Source organism: Tasmannia lanceolata, unplaced genomic scaffold (genome assembly GCF_043159265.1).
Source record: "Tasmannia lanceolata isolate RefF3 unplaced genomic scaffold, GAP_Taslan_0.1 ptg000005l, whole genome shotgun sequence".
Classification (NCBI taxonomy): Eukaryota; Viridiplantae; Streptophyta; class Magnoliopsida; order Canellales; family Winteraceae; genus Tasmannia; species Tasmannia lanceolata.
Genome location: NW_027518682.1, coordinates 15651037 through 15667829, shown reverse-complemented (window position 1 = coordinate 15667829; position 16793 = coordinate 15651037). Strand labels below are relative to the sequence as shown.

The 16793-nt window shown below is 38.6% G+C and overlaps 2 non-coding genes across 2 annotated transcripts; both read left to right on the top strand.

The window, feature by feature from the left end:
* Positions 1-10847: 10847 nt before the first annotated feature.
* LOC143878036 (small nucleolar RNA Z101) lies at positions 10848-10935 on the top strand. The gene has a single exon (XR_013250864.1). It is a non-coding gene; the product is annotated as a small nucleolar RNA Z101 (small nucleolar RNA).
* Positions 10936-11262: 327 nt separating this feature from the next.
* LOC143878037 (small nucleolar RNA Z102/R77) lies at positions 11263-11351 on the top strand. The gene has a single exon (XR_013250865.1). It is a non-coding gene; the product is annotated as a small nucleolar RNA Z102/R77 (small nucleolar RNA).
* Positions 11352-16793: the final 5442 nt, after the last annotated feature.

Sequence of the window (16793 nt, the reverse complement as noted above, 5' to 3'; positions counted from 1 at the left end):
CACATGGGTCCCACATTTTCTGTGGTGATCCAAACCATTCATTTGCAAGGCCTTATCATAGATAGGGTGTGTACCAAAAATCAGCTCCATAGGATCATCCTAACCCCTCCATTTGTGGAGGACAAAAATGGGCAGATTTGTGGACAAATAATGTCTGTCCATTTTGACCTCCACAAATGGATGGGTTAGGATGATCCTATGGAGCTGATTTTTGGTACACACCCCATCTATGCAAGGGCCTTTCAAATGAATGCTTTGGATCATCCTAACAAAGTAGGCCCCCATGTGATTGGGCGCTTAAGCTCACCATAAGTTTGGTGAGCTTAAGCTCACCAACACTTTCCTCATATATATATATATATATATATATATATATATATATATGAGGAAAGTGTCTCTAGTCTCTCCCCTAGATAAGCTTATCTACTCCTCCCTTTAAAAAAGCACAGTGGGCCCACGCTGTTTGGATGATCCAAAGCATTCATTTGATAGGTCCTAACATAGATAGGGTGTGCCCAAAAAATCAGCACCAAAGGGTCATCCTAGAACTTCGTTTTGTGGGGCCTTGTGGTACCCAGAATGGACACATATAAACGTCCACGTTTATATGCATCCATTTTGGACACGGTGTGCCCCGCAAAACGAAGTTCTAGGATGACCGTTTGGTGCTGATTTTTTGGGCACACCCTATCTATGTTAGGACCTATCAAATGAATGCTTTGGATCATCCAAACAACGTGGGCCCACTGTGTTTTTTTAAAGGGAGGAGTAGATAAGCTTATCTAGGGGAGAGACTAGAGACACTTTCCTCTCTCTCTCTCTCTCTCTAGAGAGAGAGAGAGAGAAAACGGTTCCTATACATATGTGTAGATAAGTTATCTACACACTAGGTTAAAATACAGTGGGGGCCACATTATTTGGGTGATCCAAACCATTCAATTTTAAGGCCCTCACATAGATAGGGTGTCCACAAAAAATTAGATCCATAGGATCATCCTAACCATTCGAACTGTGGAGGAAAAAAATGGACTAATTTGTGAAGGTTTAAAGACATCCATTTTACCTCCACAAATCGTAGGGTTAGGATGACCCTATGGATCTGATTTTTTGTATACACCCTATCTATGTGAGGGCCTTTAAAGTGGATGGCTTGGATCACCCAAACAATGTGGGCCCCCACTATATTTTAAGCTAGTGTGTAGAGAACTCTCTACACATATGTGTAGGAACCGTTTTCTCATATATATATATATAGGCATTCTCTCTATAACTCAACACCCAAATAATGTGGCCCCCACTGTATTTTAAGCTAGTGTGTAGATAACTTATCTACACATGTGTGTAGGAACCGTTCTCTCTCTCTCTCTCTCTCTCTCTCTCTCTATATATATATATATATATATATATATATATGAGGAAAAGGATTGTACGCTCGACCGTACCTAAAGTTAGGTACGGTAGAGTGCCAAATCACATGGGTCCCCCATTTTTGGTGGGCATTTAAACCATTCATTTGCAAGGCCCCATCATAGATAGGGTGCATACCAAAAATCAGCACCATTGAATCATCCTAACCCCTCCAAAACTGGAGGCCAAAATAGGTAGATTTGTGGACAAACACTGTCTGTCCATTTTGGCCTCCACAAATGGATGGGTTAGGATGATCCTATGGAGCTGATTTTTGGTATGCACCCTATCTATGATGGGGCCTTGCAAATGAATGGTTTAGATGCTCACCAAAAATGTGGGACCCATGTGATTTGGCACTCTACCGTACCTAACTTTAGGTACGGTCGAGCGTACAATCTTATTCCTCTATATATATATATATAGGCATTTCTGATTATGGATCTCAACGCCAACAACCCGTGGAAAACTCCAAGTTGGCTTTCATGGTGTCCGATGAAATTAGTGCCCTTATGGGCCCCACTTAGTCTACAAACTGGCTTACTCACTACTATTGGACTCGGCCTCTGTTTATTTTGGATTTTAAGAATCGATTTTGAGTCCAGAACTGATGATTATTGGACGCAAAATTACACTTCAGTTGCAATGTACGGACGAGATCGGTTCAACCCGCAAGTTGACTCGGGCCACTCTGAGTCATATTCTTTGAATCTTAGCTGAGACCTTTACCAATTGATGTCCCTATTTTCCAAGTTTATGGAGAAGGAAAGCCATACGGACATCTGATACTCTCGACCCAACAGAAGTTTCACAAAAAGTGAACTGTTGTTCGATCAAATCTGAGGAGCTATAAATCAACCCCCGTATATCTCAAACCGACCCCCATATAAGGCACTGCTGAGAGGGGGGAGGGATATGGTGGTCGATTTAAGATATTAGGGGTGGATTTATCACTGCCCATCATGGTTTTAAATTTCGACCGAAATCCAAAATTGCTGAAACTCACAAAATTTTGGTCGAAATTTCTGTAATTTTGGCCAAATTTCATAAAAAAATATTAATTTTTTATTCCTTTATCTAATTTTGGCCAAGAAAACGACATTTCAAGAGTCTGTACCTTATTTTGGCCAAAATTTTGGGATTTCTGCTGAAATTTCAATTTCAGTTAGGACCGAAATATATGCCGAAACCAAAATTTCAAACCATGCTGCCCATATCAAGGATGGGATTTTGATTAGTGTTTGTACGCCATTTCATCATATAATTTCTCTGTATTGTACAATTACATTCAAGAGAAATTACATGGTGCCCAAGATTGAAGTCCAGTGCAAGCGACACCACCCTTGATATTTGATCCAACAGCAGCCTCTTAGAAACTGGACTGCTGTTGGATCAAGGGCAGTACTTACGGCTTACATTGGACTTCATGAGGCTAATGATATTCTCGACCATATTTCAATAACGAGACACTCTCTTTTTATATGTTTTAGGGTTTCGCTAACATTGGAAATGATATTTTACACATCTTTTGATAATAAAGTCTAAGGGCTATCGCAATTCCCAAAAAACTCTCTCCAACAGCTGGTTAAAACTTAAAACAAATGAACGTCTCACAATCCCACCTTTGTCAGCTGGTTAGTGTTGAAGCATAAATGATTAAATAACACCAACTCTAACTAGTAATAGGTTGATTCACAGTTAGAAAACCCTAAAACCCTAGTTCGTCCCATTATCAAAACATAGTGGTGCGGACCAAACCCACCCTGTGAACTCGCCCCGTTATCAAAATCTACTCGTGCACGGATGCGCGTAGCCTTTAATTATTGAGCATTTGTCCCACACTTAATGGATGAGCCTTTTATTCCATTAGGTATAATCTACTGCTTTATATAAAGCAAGGATTTAATGTATGCTTAGAACATAAAGAATACATACTTTTCTGGACCCTTCTTGGAAAGTGAAAAGATGTTTCCTCCCCATTTTTAGGATCTTCACCCCCTTTCATTTGTCTTTTCCAGGAAATGACTTCATTTTCAAAATACCACAACCAAAGTAGGAAAAAATGCAGCTATTTATAGTTAAGAGATGAAAAATGGGGTGAAAATATCTACAAAAAATACAATGAAGATAGCACATGGGCTCACATTTTCTAGCCCGTCGACAAGAAATAGGGTGCGCTCAAATTGTTTAGGTGATCTAAACCATTCTCCTAACCATTCAATTTGTCCAGGTTTAAAATGTAAAGATTTGTGGAGTTTTAAACATGTCCATTTTAACCTCCACAAATCAAAGGGTTAGGAAGATCATATGGAGATGTTTTTTGGGCAAACCCCATTTATGACATGGCCCATCAAATGAATGATTTGCATCACCCAAACAACATGGGCCCACTCTATTTCTGGTCGACTGACCAGATAATTTATGTGATCTGACGAACCAGAAACACTTTTCCGTAGATACATAGTGTGCATGTGTGTATATATCATACTGCGAAATGATATTTTCACCTCCATTTCTAGTATTTCCACCCTGCATGTAAATACTAGTCTTTTTTTCTAAAAATGATCGCATTTCCAACCCTTTTGTATGACTTTTTAGGAAAAGATGAATACATGTAGAAATGCTGAAAATTTTGTAGGGGGAATATCACGTCCTCTATTTTTTTTATGTACACGCATATTTAGCCACTAAATTAAAAGAGAAATTATATGACAAAGGGTTGTATGAACACGTTCTCATCATCCTATCCTTGATATTTGATCCAACAGCGGCTCACTTTCTGAGGAGTTGCTGTTGGATCAAATATCAAGGGGTGGTACCTTTATCGTAATACCTTTATGCCTTTATACGGCCTTTCGTCATATAATTACTCATACTAAAATTTTGAAAAACTAGTTTCTTCTCTACTTAGAAATGTAAATGCATATATTGACTACATGTTGCGTCTTATGTGTTGTATTCAATTGATTTAGTCTCTCTCTCTCCCAACTATCCGAGCCTAAGAACTTGAAAGTGGATTCCATCAGAATCAGCTCTAAAAATCCTAAACAAATAGGACCTTAATTTAACAACCCGTTTTAATAATAAAAGCCAAGCTGGGTTAGTGCAATTGTTAAAACATGACGGTGCCAATATCCGTAGCCAAATATTATCGATTTATCGTGGGTCCAATAGAGCTCATCTTATGCAATTTTGTAAAGGGGAGTGATAAATCGACTCCCATATTTCTTAAATCGACTCCCCATGTGTCTATCTCTCTCCTCTTTCTCTCTCTAACCCAGAGGAGAGAGAAGACACATGGGGAGTCGATTTATCACTGCCCTTTTGTAAAGCATGAGATTCTAAAGTCTTTTTCAAAGCATGAGTGATTGGTTTTATATTCCCCACATAAGTTTACAAACAGATGTACATTGAGTTGTTTGTCTTTTTGTTATTTGGTTCAACTATCATTCAGCTGCCTACTCCACATTTGTTGGACGTAGAGAATACTTGAACTCGGCATGCTCCAATTGCCTTCACTTGGTAGATTGATGATACGTGTACGACAAATAGATGTCTTCATCTACTAAGGCCCTGTCTGTACTTGATTTTCATAACCCATTTGGTCTGATTATTGGACTCAAACTATGGCCTTGATTGTTTTGGATTTTGAGTGAGTCCAAAACTGATATTGGACACAAAATTAAACGTAAACTTGAGTCAATAATCAGTTTTGGTAAAAGAGTTGCTTGATAAATAAATTTTTGAATAGAATAGTTGGATCATAGTAACAAAGTTTGAATTAGACAATAATTCTCAAAATTATAGAATTAGCCTTCAAGATTACTTTTTTATCTATACACTAGTATTCCGGACCCATGTTATGCATGAGTGTAAAGTGGTAAGCCATGCCCTAATGCATAGTTTTGGGTAGAGATGATGGGCCCCACCGCATCAAGATGTGAGGTGTAAAATAGTGGACCCTACCTCGTAAGAAAACATGAAGTGTAAAACGGTGGCCCCATCCTATCAAAACCACGAGGTGTAAAATAGTGGGGCCCACCGTAATGTAAAATTAGTGTAAAACCTAATTCCAAGAGGAAAAGGTTTTCCAACAAAAAATTTTCTTCGAAAGAAAATGAATGGCAATGGAAAAAAACATGGTATATATATATATATATATATATATATATATATATATATATATATATATAAAACGGTTCCTACACATATGTGTAGAGAGTTCTCTACACACTAGCTTAAAATACAATGGGGGCCCACATTGTTTGGGTGATCCAAGCCATCCATTTTAAAGGCCCTCACATAGAGAGGGTGTCTACAAAAAATCAAATCCATAGGATCATCCCAACCCTACGATTTGTGGAGGTAAAATGGATGTCTTTAAACCTTCACAAATTAGTCCAATTTTTGCCTCCACAGTTCGAATGGTTAGGATGATCCTATGGATCTAATTTTTTGTGGACACCCTATCTATGTGAGGGCCTTAAAAATGAATGGTTTGGATCACCCAAATAATATGGTCTCCACTGTATTTTAAGCTAATGTGTAGATAACTTATCTACACGTGTGTAGGAACCGTTTTCTCATATATATATATATATATATATATAGAGAGAGAGAGAGAGAGAGAGAGAACGGTTTCTACACAAGTGTAGATAAGTTATCTACACACTAGCTTAAAATACAGTCGAGGCCCACATTGTTTGGGTGATCCAAACCATTCATTTGATTGGCCCTCACATAGATAGGGTGTCAACAAAAAATCAGCTCCATAGGATCATCCTAACCCTTCAAACCGTGGAGGCAAAAAATGGACAGATTTGTGAAGGTTTATACACGTCCATTTTACCTCCACAAATCGTAGGTTGGGATGATCCTATAGAGCTGATTTTTTATGGAGAACCTATCTATGAAAGGGCTAATCAAATGAATGGTTCGGATCACCCAACAATATGCCCTCAACTGTATTTTAAGCTAGTGTGTAAATAAATTATCTACACCTGTGTGTAGAAACCGTTTTATCATATGTATATATATGAGGAAAGTTTTTCTAGTCGGCCGACTAGAGAAGCTTTTCAAGTCCGCCGACCAAAAATACAGTGGGCCCAAGTTGTTTGGATGATCCAAAGCATTCATTTGATGGGCCCTATAATAGATAGGGTGTGCCAAAAAAATCAGCTCCATAGGATCATTCTAGCCCTTCGATTTGTGGAGGTTAAAAATGGACAGTGGAGGTTAAAAACATAGTGACCCCACGTTGTTTTGATGATCCAAAGCATTCATTTAATGGGCCCTGACATAGATAGGATGTGCCTAAAAAATCATCTCCATAGGATCATCCTAACCCTTCGATTTATGGAGGTTAAAATGGACACGTATAAACTCCACAAATCTGTCCATTTCTAACCTCCACAAATCAAAGGTTCAGGATGATCCTATGTGGTTGATTTTTTGGGCACACCCGATCTATACCAGGGCCTATCAAATGAATGTTTTAGATTATCCAAATAATATGAGCACACTTTGTTTTTTGGTCAGCGGACTAGAGAAGGTTCTCTAGTCGGCCGACTAGAAAAACTTTCCTCAAACAATGCTGCCCATAGAAAGGCCTATATATATATATATATATATATATATATATATATATATATATATATATATATATATATATATATATATATATATTTGCCATGGACTTTCATAGAAAGGCCTTTCGCGGTTGACTGTTTTCATGAGAAAGCAGCCGCAAAAAGCCTTTCTACGAAACACCCTAGCAAACCACATATTATAGATAATCAAGAGTGTAAGTGATTCTATCCTTAAATTTATGATGAACAATACTACTTAGACTCAACTAACTAAGTCAATGTTTAAGATTATGAAAACCACCTGTGAGTGCTAAAGTGATTATTGGTCTCAAATTTAAATGTAATTTTTTAAGTCTAATAATACGTTTGGCATTAACAATCGGTTGTCATAATCTTAAACGAACATGCCATAAAGACTTCCATGAAATGCAGTGACGATGCCCATCCACTAGATTGTCAGTATGGGTCCGATTTGATGATCGTAACCGTTTGAAAGTCCAAAAGGAATAGGATCCAATGGTTATGATTAGCTGATAGAAGTGTGGATCACATGATCTTCAAAATGGGGCCCACTAGATGAAATGATCCTAATAGTATAGACTTCATGTCTGTTACTTGTCACCGAATCAGGAACCTTGCTTTAAAAGTTAAAACAACCCTTTTCAACCGTTAGACCTTTAATGAAACAAGAGGCCCAAAACCACTAAAGCCTTCTCTTGTTTTTATAACTCATGGTTTTCAATAAAGACACACCAAAATTCCAAAACCACCAAAGTCCTCAGAAATTAAAAACTATCAATGGGCTTCTATTTACTATGAATAAACAAATGCTCCCATTTTGCTTCTATATAAACTCACTTCCCTTCCTTCCCAAACTCCATTCAAAACAAACATCACATTCCAATTCCCATGGCTTCTCTTGTTCTTCTTTTGTTCGAATTTCTGCACCCTGAAGATGCAAATATGGTGACCGGAAATAAGTTCCCGGCATCGGCATCATCTCTGCGCATTGCACCGGTTGCTTCCTCCGGCAAAAGGGTTATCAGAAAACCGGTGATGTGTTCGTCGGAGAATGGCGATGAAGAGATCGTTGAAGATTTATTGGAGATGAAGGTCTCTGTGGAATCAATTTGGCCTTGAGAGCGATTTTGATTTCTGATTTATCGTTTAATTAATTTAGATTAAGGGAGGTTATGTGTAACGTGTAAATGAGTATTCATTTTGAGTAAGATGGCGTTTTATCTCTCTTTTTCTGTTTTGTTATCTGCACTCTAGTATTCATCTTATGATGTTGTGATGGGCCCGTGACCATGGACCCAAATACCCAATAAACCGTGGATTTTTGGCCTCAACCCAGCCTGTCGACATGTTTAAAGATTGGCACATGTGTACCCCTAATCTATCACACACGTAGTACAGTGGCATGATCATCATTTATTGATCGACCTTACATATGAAGCCAAATGGGTCGGGCTGGGTTGGGGCTTTGATCCAATAAAACAATGAAGTCGTTTGGGCCTCCCAATTACTCGGTAAAAGCTTGGAACCCAATTTGCCCATTTGCTCCCTTAGCCTTTTGTTTTTTTTTTTTTGGGGATGGGAAAGCTGGGGTTAGGCAGAACCTTACCAGAAATATTCAAATGAGAAAAGACAGATACAGCAAGAAAAAGGAAACAACAACCCCAAACACATAGAGGGGGAAAAGCCGAAGAGCAAGCCTAACAAAGAAAGCACTAGGGGAGGGGGGCGGGGGTGCAAAATAAGCAAAGACACCAAAAGGAAACAAAAAACATATAAAAACAGCAGCACAATAGCCAGCAGATAGGCACCTGATCAAAACAACTCCAAACCAGAGGGAGAAATAGATGAGAGGCCACAATCCAGCCAGCAAAGACTTCTCCCAAATGAAATCTTAGAGAAGGAGCGAATTCCACAGGTTGGAGGGGAGAGGAAAGCAAGCGGAGAGGATATGCTTTTTTTCCGAGTTACCCTTTGCCAAGGTCCATGCTCCACAAGATGATTTAGATTCTGATTGAGATTAGCAATGGGTTCTGCAATGGAATCAGATTCAGAGTCTTCAAGGGTAGCAAAGCGATTAGAGTGAACCGAGATTTTGGGGGGGTTGGGGGGTGGCATTGGAACCTCTGATGCATTCAATATTCTTCTTTTTATCTCCACCAGAAAGGGGAATTGAGCTTTCAATATTTCTGGTTTCTACCCCCTGGATATTTGCTCCACTATTGGCTGGAACCTTGGGTTTCCAAACTTTCTTTGGAGGTATATTGGGATTTCTTTGAGAATCAGAGAGGCTGCTGCAATTGTCCGTGTTGAGGGCGTAGAGATTGAAGTCTCCTTTTGAAGTTCCATTTCCTATGTAGGAATTCCTTAAGGCTCTGTTCACTTCTTTTCTCCGGAAAGGAAAGAAAAGGATTTCGTTTTCCTTTCCTTTCCAGGTGACATGGCAGAAGGAAAAGGAATGAAGAGGAAAAGGCTTCGTTTTCCATGGAAAGCCTCTTAAGCAAATTTCAAGTAACAGGGAAAAAGTCAATTTCCACATCATTTTTAGCTTTTAAATAAGAAATTCCACATCTGATAATAGTTTTCCCTGGAAAAGAAGTGAACACAGAAATTCTGTCTTGTCAGGGAAAAGAAGCAGCCTCTTTTTTCCTTGACAAGACAGAATTCAAGTGTTCACTTGCTTTCCAGGGAAAATAGAATTACACATGTGGAATTTCTGCGATAAGTCAAAAAATGACATGGAAAAGCCCATTCCCCTCCCCCCCTCTTTTGGGATTTCATTTCTGACCAAAAACACTCGGATTTCATTTCCCTGCGAAACTAGTGCAAAAAAGAAGGGCAAGCAGTTTCCCTGGTAACCTTTTCCTGTGCAAGTGAACAGTCCAAGAAAACCTTTTCCTGCACAGATTCCCTAAATTTCTTTTCCTAATGCCACGTCAGATTCCCGAGATTTTTTTTTTTCTTTTTCCAGGAAATCAAGTGAACAGAGCCTAAGAGCAATAAAGTATGGTCTTCTCCCGGAAAATACCCCACTAGGCAATAACTCCATCTGTCTTCCATTTCAACAAAATCATCATCTTTCAACACTATTTTTTCTTCGTTCTCGATAGGACTCTCTTCTTCAAAATAATCAACCAAATTGCTCCCTTAGCCATGATACATGTGGCACGATAATTATATGATCTGAACCATCCATCTAGTGTGATATGTTACGGACGGTGGATGGGCAATCCTAACAATTCCAATGGTGGCCGGCAAACAAACCTTAAATATCTCAAGTTCTCAACCGTCTATTTGCACACCATCGGATCGGACGGTTAGATTGGCATCGCTAATTACAGGCTTGCAGCCTCCTTTTCACCCCCCATAGGATTATGCGCCCACTTGTTCTCGTCATTTGACGTCAAAGAGCGTTGAAGTCTGCCTCAACAAATCACGTGCAAGTGGGGCGCATGATCCTACAGTGGGGCTAAAAAATCATCTGCTACACATTTTTCTGTCTTTTACGCAAACAGAAAGATCGGACAGAGCACTTGTGTTCCTAACTTCCTATTGACGGTCCAGATGAACTCTTGGAAAGAACATCCTTATACTTTCCCAAACGCTTGAGAACAACCCCAAAACCCTAACCCTAAAATCCTCTATTTATATGGGCTCATAGAAGATCTTTACTGTGTCTGTCTCTTACCCTTTCTTCCCCACAAGAGCGTCAACACAAATATCTATGTGGTAAGACTTGAATGGTGCGGCTCGACGATCTATTTTACGTGATTCTTGGCACTAGAATTTTTCAGGCTTCTTATTTTTCCTCTGAAATTCTTTCCTTGTCTATCGATTGGGCAAATGAGGAATCTCATTTTAATGGGTAATTTGCGTCTGAATTTACCATTGATGCTATCACCTTGGAGATCTGATGCCCATCATTATATTATTTTTTTAGTGGGTCGTTGGTCTTATTATTAAGATACCTTTGAAATCTTTTCTAATTTTTCGTGTGATATTATCTCGTAGAAGGATTTCTTGGTTATTTTTCTAGTTTTAGGCCATCCTTTTCTACTATCTTTCGTAGATATCGGAAACCCTTTTATTCCCTTTTGTGTTATTTTTCTTACTGATTTGTTACTTGTTCTTTAGACAATTAGGGTATTCTTTTGTAATTTTTTTCGTTAGATTTCGGGTACTCAACCCATTTTATGTGATTTATTATGATTTTGTGTTTGTGTGTATGTGTTCTTGTTTTGGTTGGTGGGATTGAAGTGATGATTTGGATAGATTCCCTATTGGTTTGATTGCCGGAATGATGGCATCACAAATCGTATTAGCTCTAACTGATCATTCTCCCCAACCTTATTCATCTCTTCTTTATTTAGTTGTTATTATTTATTTGATATTTATCCAATTTTCTTTGTTTTTATTATTTAATTGGAAACAAAAAACAGATGAAAATGAGGAGGCCTGTATAATAAACCCATTAATTTTACTAGTGCTTAGTTTTTTTATTTTCTACCCAATGGAGATTCTCCTCAAGCATCATCAAACCCAAATTTGCGACATTGTCTCTCATCTTCTAGGATCATGATAAACCGTTTTAGTTTTCTTTTGGATCATTAAAGCTGCTTTATGTGTTCCATTGCTTATTTTCTTACCCATGTAGAGGTTTTATATTGAAATTTTAACTAGTTAGAGCCGTTTCTTGTGTGTGGTATTGCTACAGATTGGCCCTTGTTGAAAGAACCTAGCTCGGTTACTCGGTTGATGGATGGAAAATTTTCTCTTGAATCAGGGGGATTTAGAGAAAGGGATATATGCATCTCATTTTATAATTAGGGTTTCAATTAAGGCTGCAACTCGGGTCGGGTCGGGTCCGTTTTTTTTTTTCGGAAAACCCACGATTCCCAAACCCGGCCCTACCCATGATAAATCTCGGGTCAGGTCGGGTTTTTTCACGTTGACGCAATTTTTAAAGGAAAATTCTTGTTTGGCAAGACAACTCAACTCATAGAAGCAGAAATTACACTCACATTACACTTGAATCAAACAACGATGTAATTACACTCACATTACACTTGAATCAAACAATGCTGAATCAACTCAACTCAGAGAAGCAGAAATTACACGCACTGTACAATAACAGTGGGTTTTCACTTTTAACTTTTAACTAATAATATAAAAAAATGTACATACTATAACTTATGTAACTCGGTTAGGGTCGGGTTGGGCCCCATCAAACCTGGCTCGACCCGAGATTTATGCGGGCTTTTGAATGCTCAATCCGGCTCGACCCGAAACCCATGAACCTGAACCCAACCTAGGCTATTTTCGGGTCGATGCGGGTCGGGTAAAACCCGGCTCGAGTTGCAGCCCTAGTTTCAATGGACCCAGATGATTTGTTGCATCTCAATATAATTAGGTTAAGGACCCAAATGATTTGTTGGATCGAAATATATAATTTGGGTTTAAATGTACCCAGATGATTTGTTGGATTGAAAAGGGTCCCAACTTAATTGGCCAAATGGTAAACTAGGATTGCAACTGGGGCCCCACCTCATATAGTTTCTCGGGTGGGGTAGGGTTCAAGAAAACCGGCCCGAGTTGGAACCCCATGTATTATATGCATCATAGTATGGTGCTCATTTATATTGACTGCAATGAAATGATCTTATGAGAAGACTAGGGTCATTTCTATTTTTTTTTTAGTGTGAAAAAAAACCCAACCCAACCCAACCTTAGAAACTATCTTGGATAAAAAAAACAAAAACACCCGGCCTTACCGGATATAGTTTCTTGGTTAGGGTAAGGGTCTCACGGTCGGGCATCATATAATTTCTCATTTAACCATACGTCTAAGGCTATTACAAATCCCAATAAGCTCTCGGCGGCCAATTAAATAACAAAAGACCAATTGTCATTTGGCTAATAAACCCGGGTACTGAGGTTTTGCAAGCTGTGCTTCCTGATACTGTATTTGAAGCAGTTGTTAGAATCCCTCATGATATGCAGCTGAAATAAGTTCTTGCTAATGGTAGAAAGGGCTCTTCGAATTCGAATGCGGAGGCTGTTCTTTTTTTACCCAATGGATTCGGATTAGTGGTGCAAATATCCCTAGCCTTGCGGGAATTATAGCCTTGGGGTTGGGGAATAATCAACTCACAAACAGTTTACTCTCGGACTATCTTATCCACCACCAAAGATGGAATGCAGCACCTTCGTTTTGACAATAACCTCACAACCCAGATCAAATAGGCTGCTCAAAACTTCCACCTCCCTTGTTTTCAAAAAGGATCATACCCCAAAAATTGCATCTGGGTGCAACCTGTTGACCACCTCACCAAACTAAACACTAATGCGTCCCTCAATGGCGGATTTATGCATAAGGGGGGCAAGCTTATACAGGCTTATATATAAGGGGGGCAGGTTGTAAAGGGGGCTGGGCCCTTTGAGTTGTGCCTATTAAGGATTTGGCCCAACTCAACAGGGGCAGCTGCCCCCCTTATGCTACATGTTGCTCTGCCCCTGTGTCATGACTGATGCATTAGCAGGCATAGGTTCGATCCTTTGTGACCCCACAAGCTGCATCCAAGGCGTCTTTTCCCTTCGCAATATCCCTGAAGGAATTCATGAATTCGAGCTCTAGGCTATTTATAAAGCTATCCTCCTTGCAAAGATGAAGGATGTGGGAAACATATGGATCGAATCTGATTTTTTGGTTGCCATTTATAGCATAAACAATAAATGGACTTACCCCTGGAAAACCCCCACTAATGATTGAAATTAGAGGAATCATTGGGTGATATTTTCCCCAACTAGTTTGGGACAAAGGCTTGTTTGAGTTAGAGTTTGAGATTGGGCGATGAAGCAGATTGTTTCTGTCAAGGAGAAGACATTTCTCCTTCCCAAATCCCCATTTCCCTCCTGGATATTGTATCTAGAGATGCTTCAGGATTGGGGTCCCCCTAACCCCAGCTTACCTACCCAAAAAAAAATACAGACTAAATCCTTATATTATTGGGGTAAAAAGAGATTGATCCGTTGGTTAAGGCTTTGTTCCTCAACCTTGATGTTGGGGTTCAATCCCAGCTCATGTACCCAAAAAAGTTTCTTAAGATAGATACATCACATGGTTTTCTTTGAAATTAGGGTAATTATAACTTATATCCTTGTATTATTGGATTTTTCTTGAAGGCTACTTAAGTTGGATTAGTTGAAAGGGGTGTAACCCACATCATAAAAGGTCTCAACGAAGATTACTGTCTGATAAACCAGTTGACTTATATGATCTCTCAACTCATTGTGCAAGGCTTTAATCTCGGATTATGCAATTTTCTATCCTTCTTCTGCATTTGTCTTAAAGTTAACAAATCTGGTTTTGGATTGCCCTGCTCACCTACCCCTGGATTGAGCATTTTCAATATTATGCATTGAAGAGAACTCAGAACCTCCACGCTCTTGAGCACGAAATTTTGAGTTTCGCATGAATAATAATAATAATAATAAAATTAAGAGTTATTCAAAAAAATATTTCACCAAAATGGTTGTCTATTCCAATCTTCTGCGGTTATGAACACCGGTAAAAGTTTATAATAAAGTTTATTTAAAAATATATTTTTTTAAAATGTTTTCAGGTCAATTTTAACCGCCAGTAAAGGCTAAAAATTAATTTTAAAATAAAAAAATCTTAAAATTTTGTAGGTTAAATGATATAAATATTACCTATACAGACTATTAAACTTAGGGATTTGCTAGCGTCCATCGTGGAAGTCATTTCGCGGATGGTTTGTTGCATCTGACAGCGGCCACCTCGTGAAACAAGACAAAATTTGGTGGAAAATGAGCCTCTGTGGATGCTGTCAGATGCAACAGACCATCTGCGAATTGCCTTTTGCGATGGACGCTAGCAAATCCCTTAAAATTATCCACCAGTAAAGGCTTTATCTATTGCGGCTGTTCTAACCATTGGTAAGTAGTGACCCATACAAGCGGAAGTAATATCCGCCAATATAGGCTTTGCAATCACGACATCTAGCGGTGGACATATGAATCCTGGCAATCCTCCAATAATTCTTTTACCGGTAGACAATTTTTCTTTTTTATCGGCAGTCATGATCGCCAGTTAAACCCAACTTTCTTGTAGCAGAGGGAAATTACTATTGTCCCAGTTATGCCAAGTCTAAATCAAAATCATACTAGAACTTAAGGCCATGTTTGGCAACCATGAAAATATATTTCCATAGAATACTTGTAGGGCCAAGAGAATTGATCGGGTGGGAGTAGAGACAACGTAAAAATATCCCTAAAAACTAGTGAAAATACCTATGTGGAATTAGTTTTATTATTTTCCTAGTCTCTTCCTCTCCCACCCATTTCTCACAACCGGCCCCACAAATATTCCATGGAATATTTTTTAGGGAAGTGACATTCGCCCTAAATTGTAGTGTAAAAAGGAGTAGTCATAAATACAGTGGAGGGAGGGGTGGCCAAGGGAACAAAAGGAGGCGAGTATGTCACTTCACTTTTTCTATGATGGCTATCTTAGCATCCCATGGTTATGTGTTGTACAAGTTTTTGATGGCGAGATTAGTTGTAATTGGCTTCTGACTCTCACCCTTTTCTAATTATTTGTCAACTAATGAATAGAGAATCATTGATGATTGTGTCTATTCTTAGTGAAACATTCGTCCTAACATTCTTTGTGAGCAGTGATAATAAAGTGGCTTGCTCAGGTAGTTAACACCCTCTTCTTTGTGGATGTATGCTTTATTCTAATCAAATAAAAAAGATACTTCTTAACCCTTAATCTAATTTTCTAAGCTTTCCTCACCACATCTTTAGACATGTATAGATGGATAGATAATTACAAACTATAAAGAAAGTGAGACTACATGTATAGATGGATAGATAATTACAAACTATATAAAGAAAGTGGGACTATAGAAGAGAATGAAGCACAAATGGAGAGCTTGTGAAAGTCATGAAAGAGATTCTAAAGGGGTCTTGGATTGTGATGTTTTAGTAGACAAGGAAGAGATATGATGAAGGGATTTTTTAAATTTTTTTTTTTTTAATGGTAGATAAGATAGAAGGAAGTTGTGGAAGAAATACCTGAGATTATAAAGAGGGTCATTGATGGAGAAGATTTGGTAGAGAAAGGAGCTGGGGGTGGGGTTCTTATGTTGCTTTTGTTGAACCACTACTGTCTGCCCTTCTCTAAAGTGATCGGTGAACCTCTTTTGTCCATCCTTCCTAGCAGTAATGGATACAAATTAATTTCTAGAAATATCCTGTCCCATGGGGATATGCTCTGACTCGGTGATTGTGACTCAGCACACGTCTCTAGTGAAGACACGGCTTTTAAATTGGATAAATCATATACAAAGCCTCATGCAAGTTATGGAACACGTCTCTGTTACTTGTTAAGCCATTCCAAAAAATCAGAAATAAAAAAAACAACACGTTTCTACTTTGTTGTTAATCCAGTATGCATAGTAGTTGAGTCCAAGTATGCCCAGGTTGTTTAGGAGTTTAATCTCTATCATTAGATTAGATCTATGGTCAAAGAGGAGTCTCACTTAGAGTAAAAATATTGCATTCTTTATAGCTATTGTGCATGGCTTGTAGCACACTTTTGACTATTTGAATAAATTTTATTTTACGGAACAGTAAAGGAAGAAGTTGTTTCTTCTTAGTTCTACTTTTGTTCTTCGTGGACTCGTCGAACACCCCTTCGTGGATTCAAAGGTTTATCCCGATCGGTGTTGAAATTAATAAACCTCAGACTTGTTC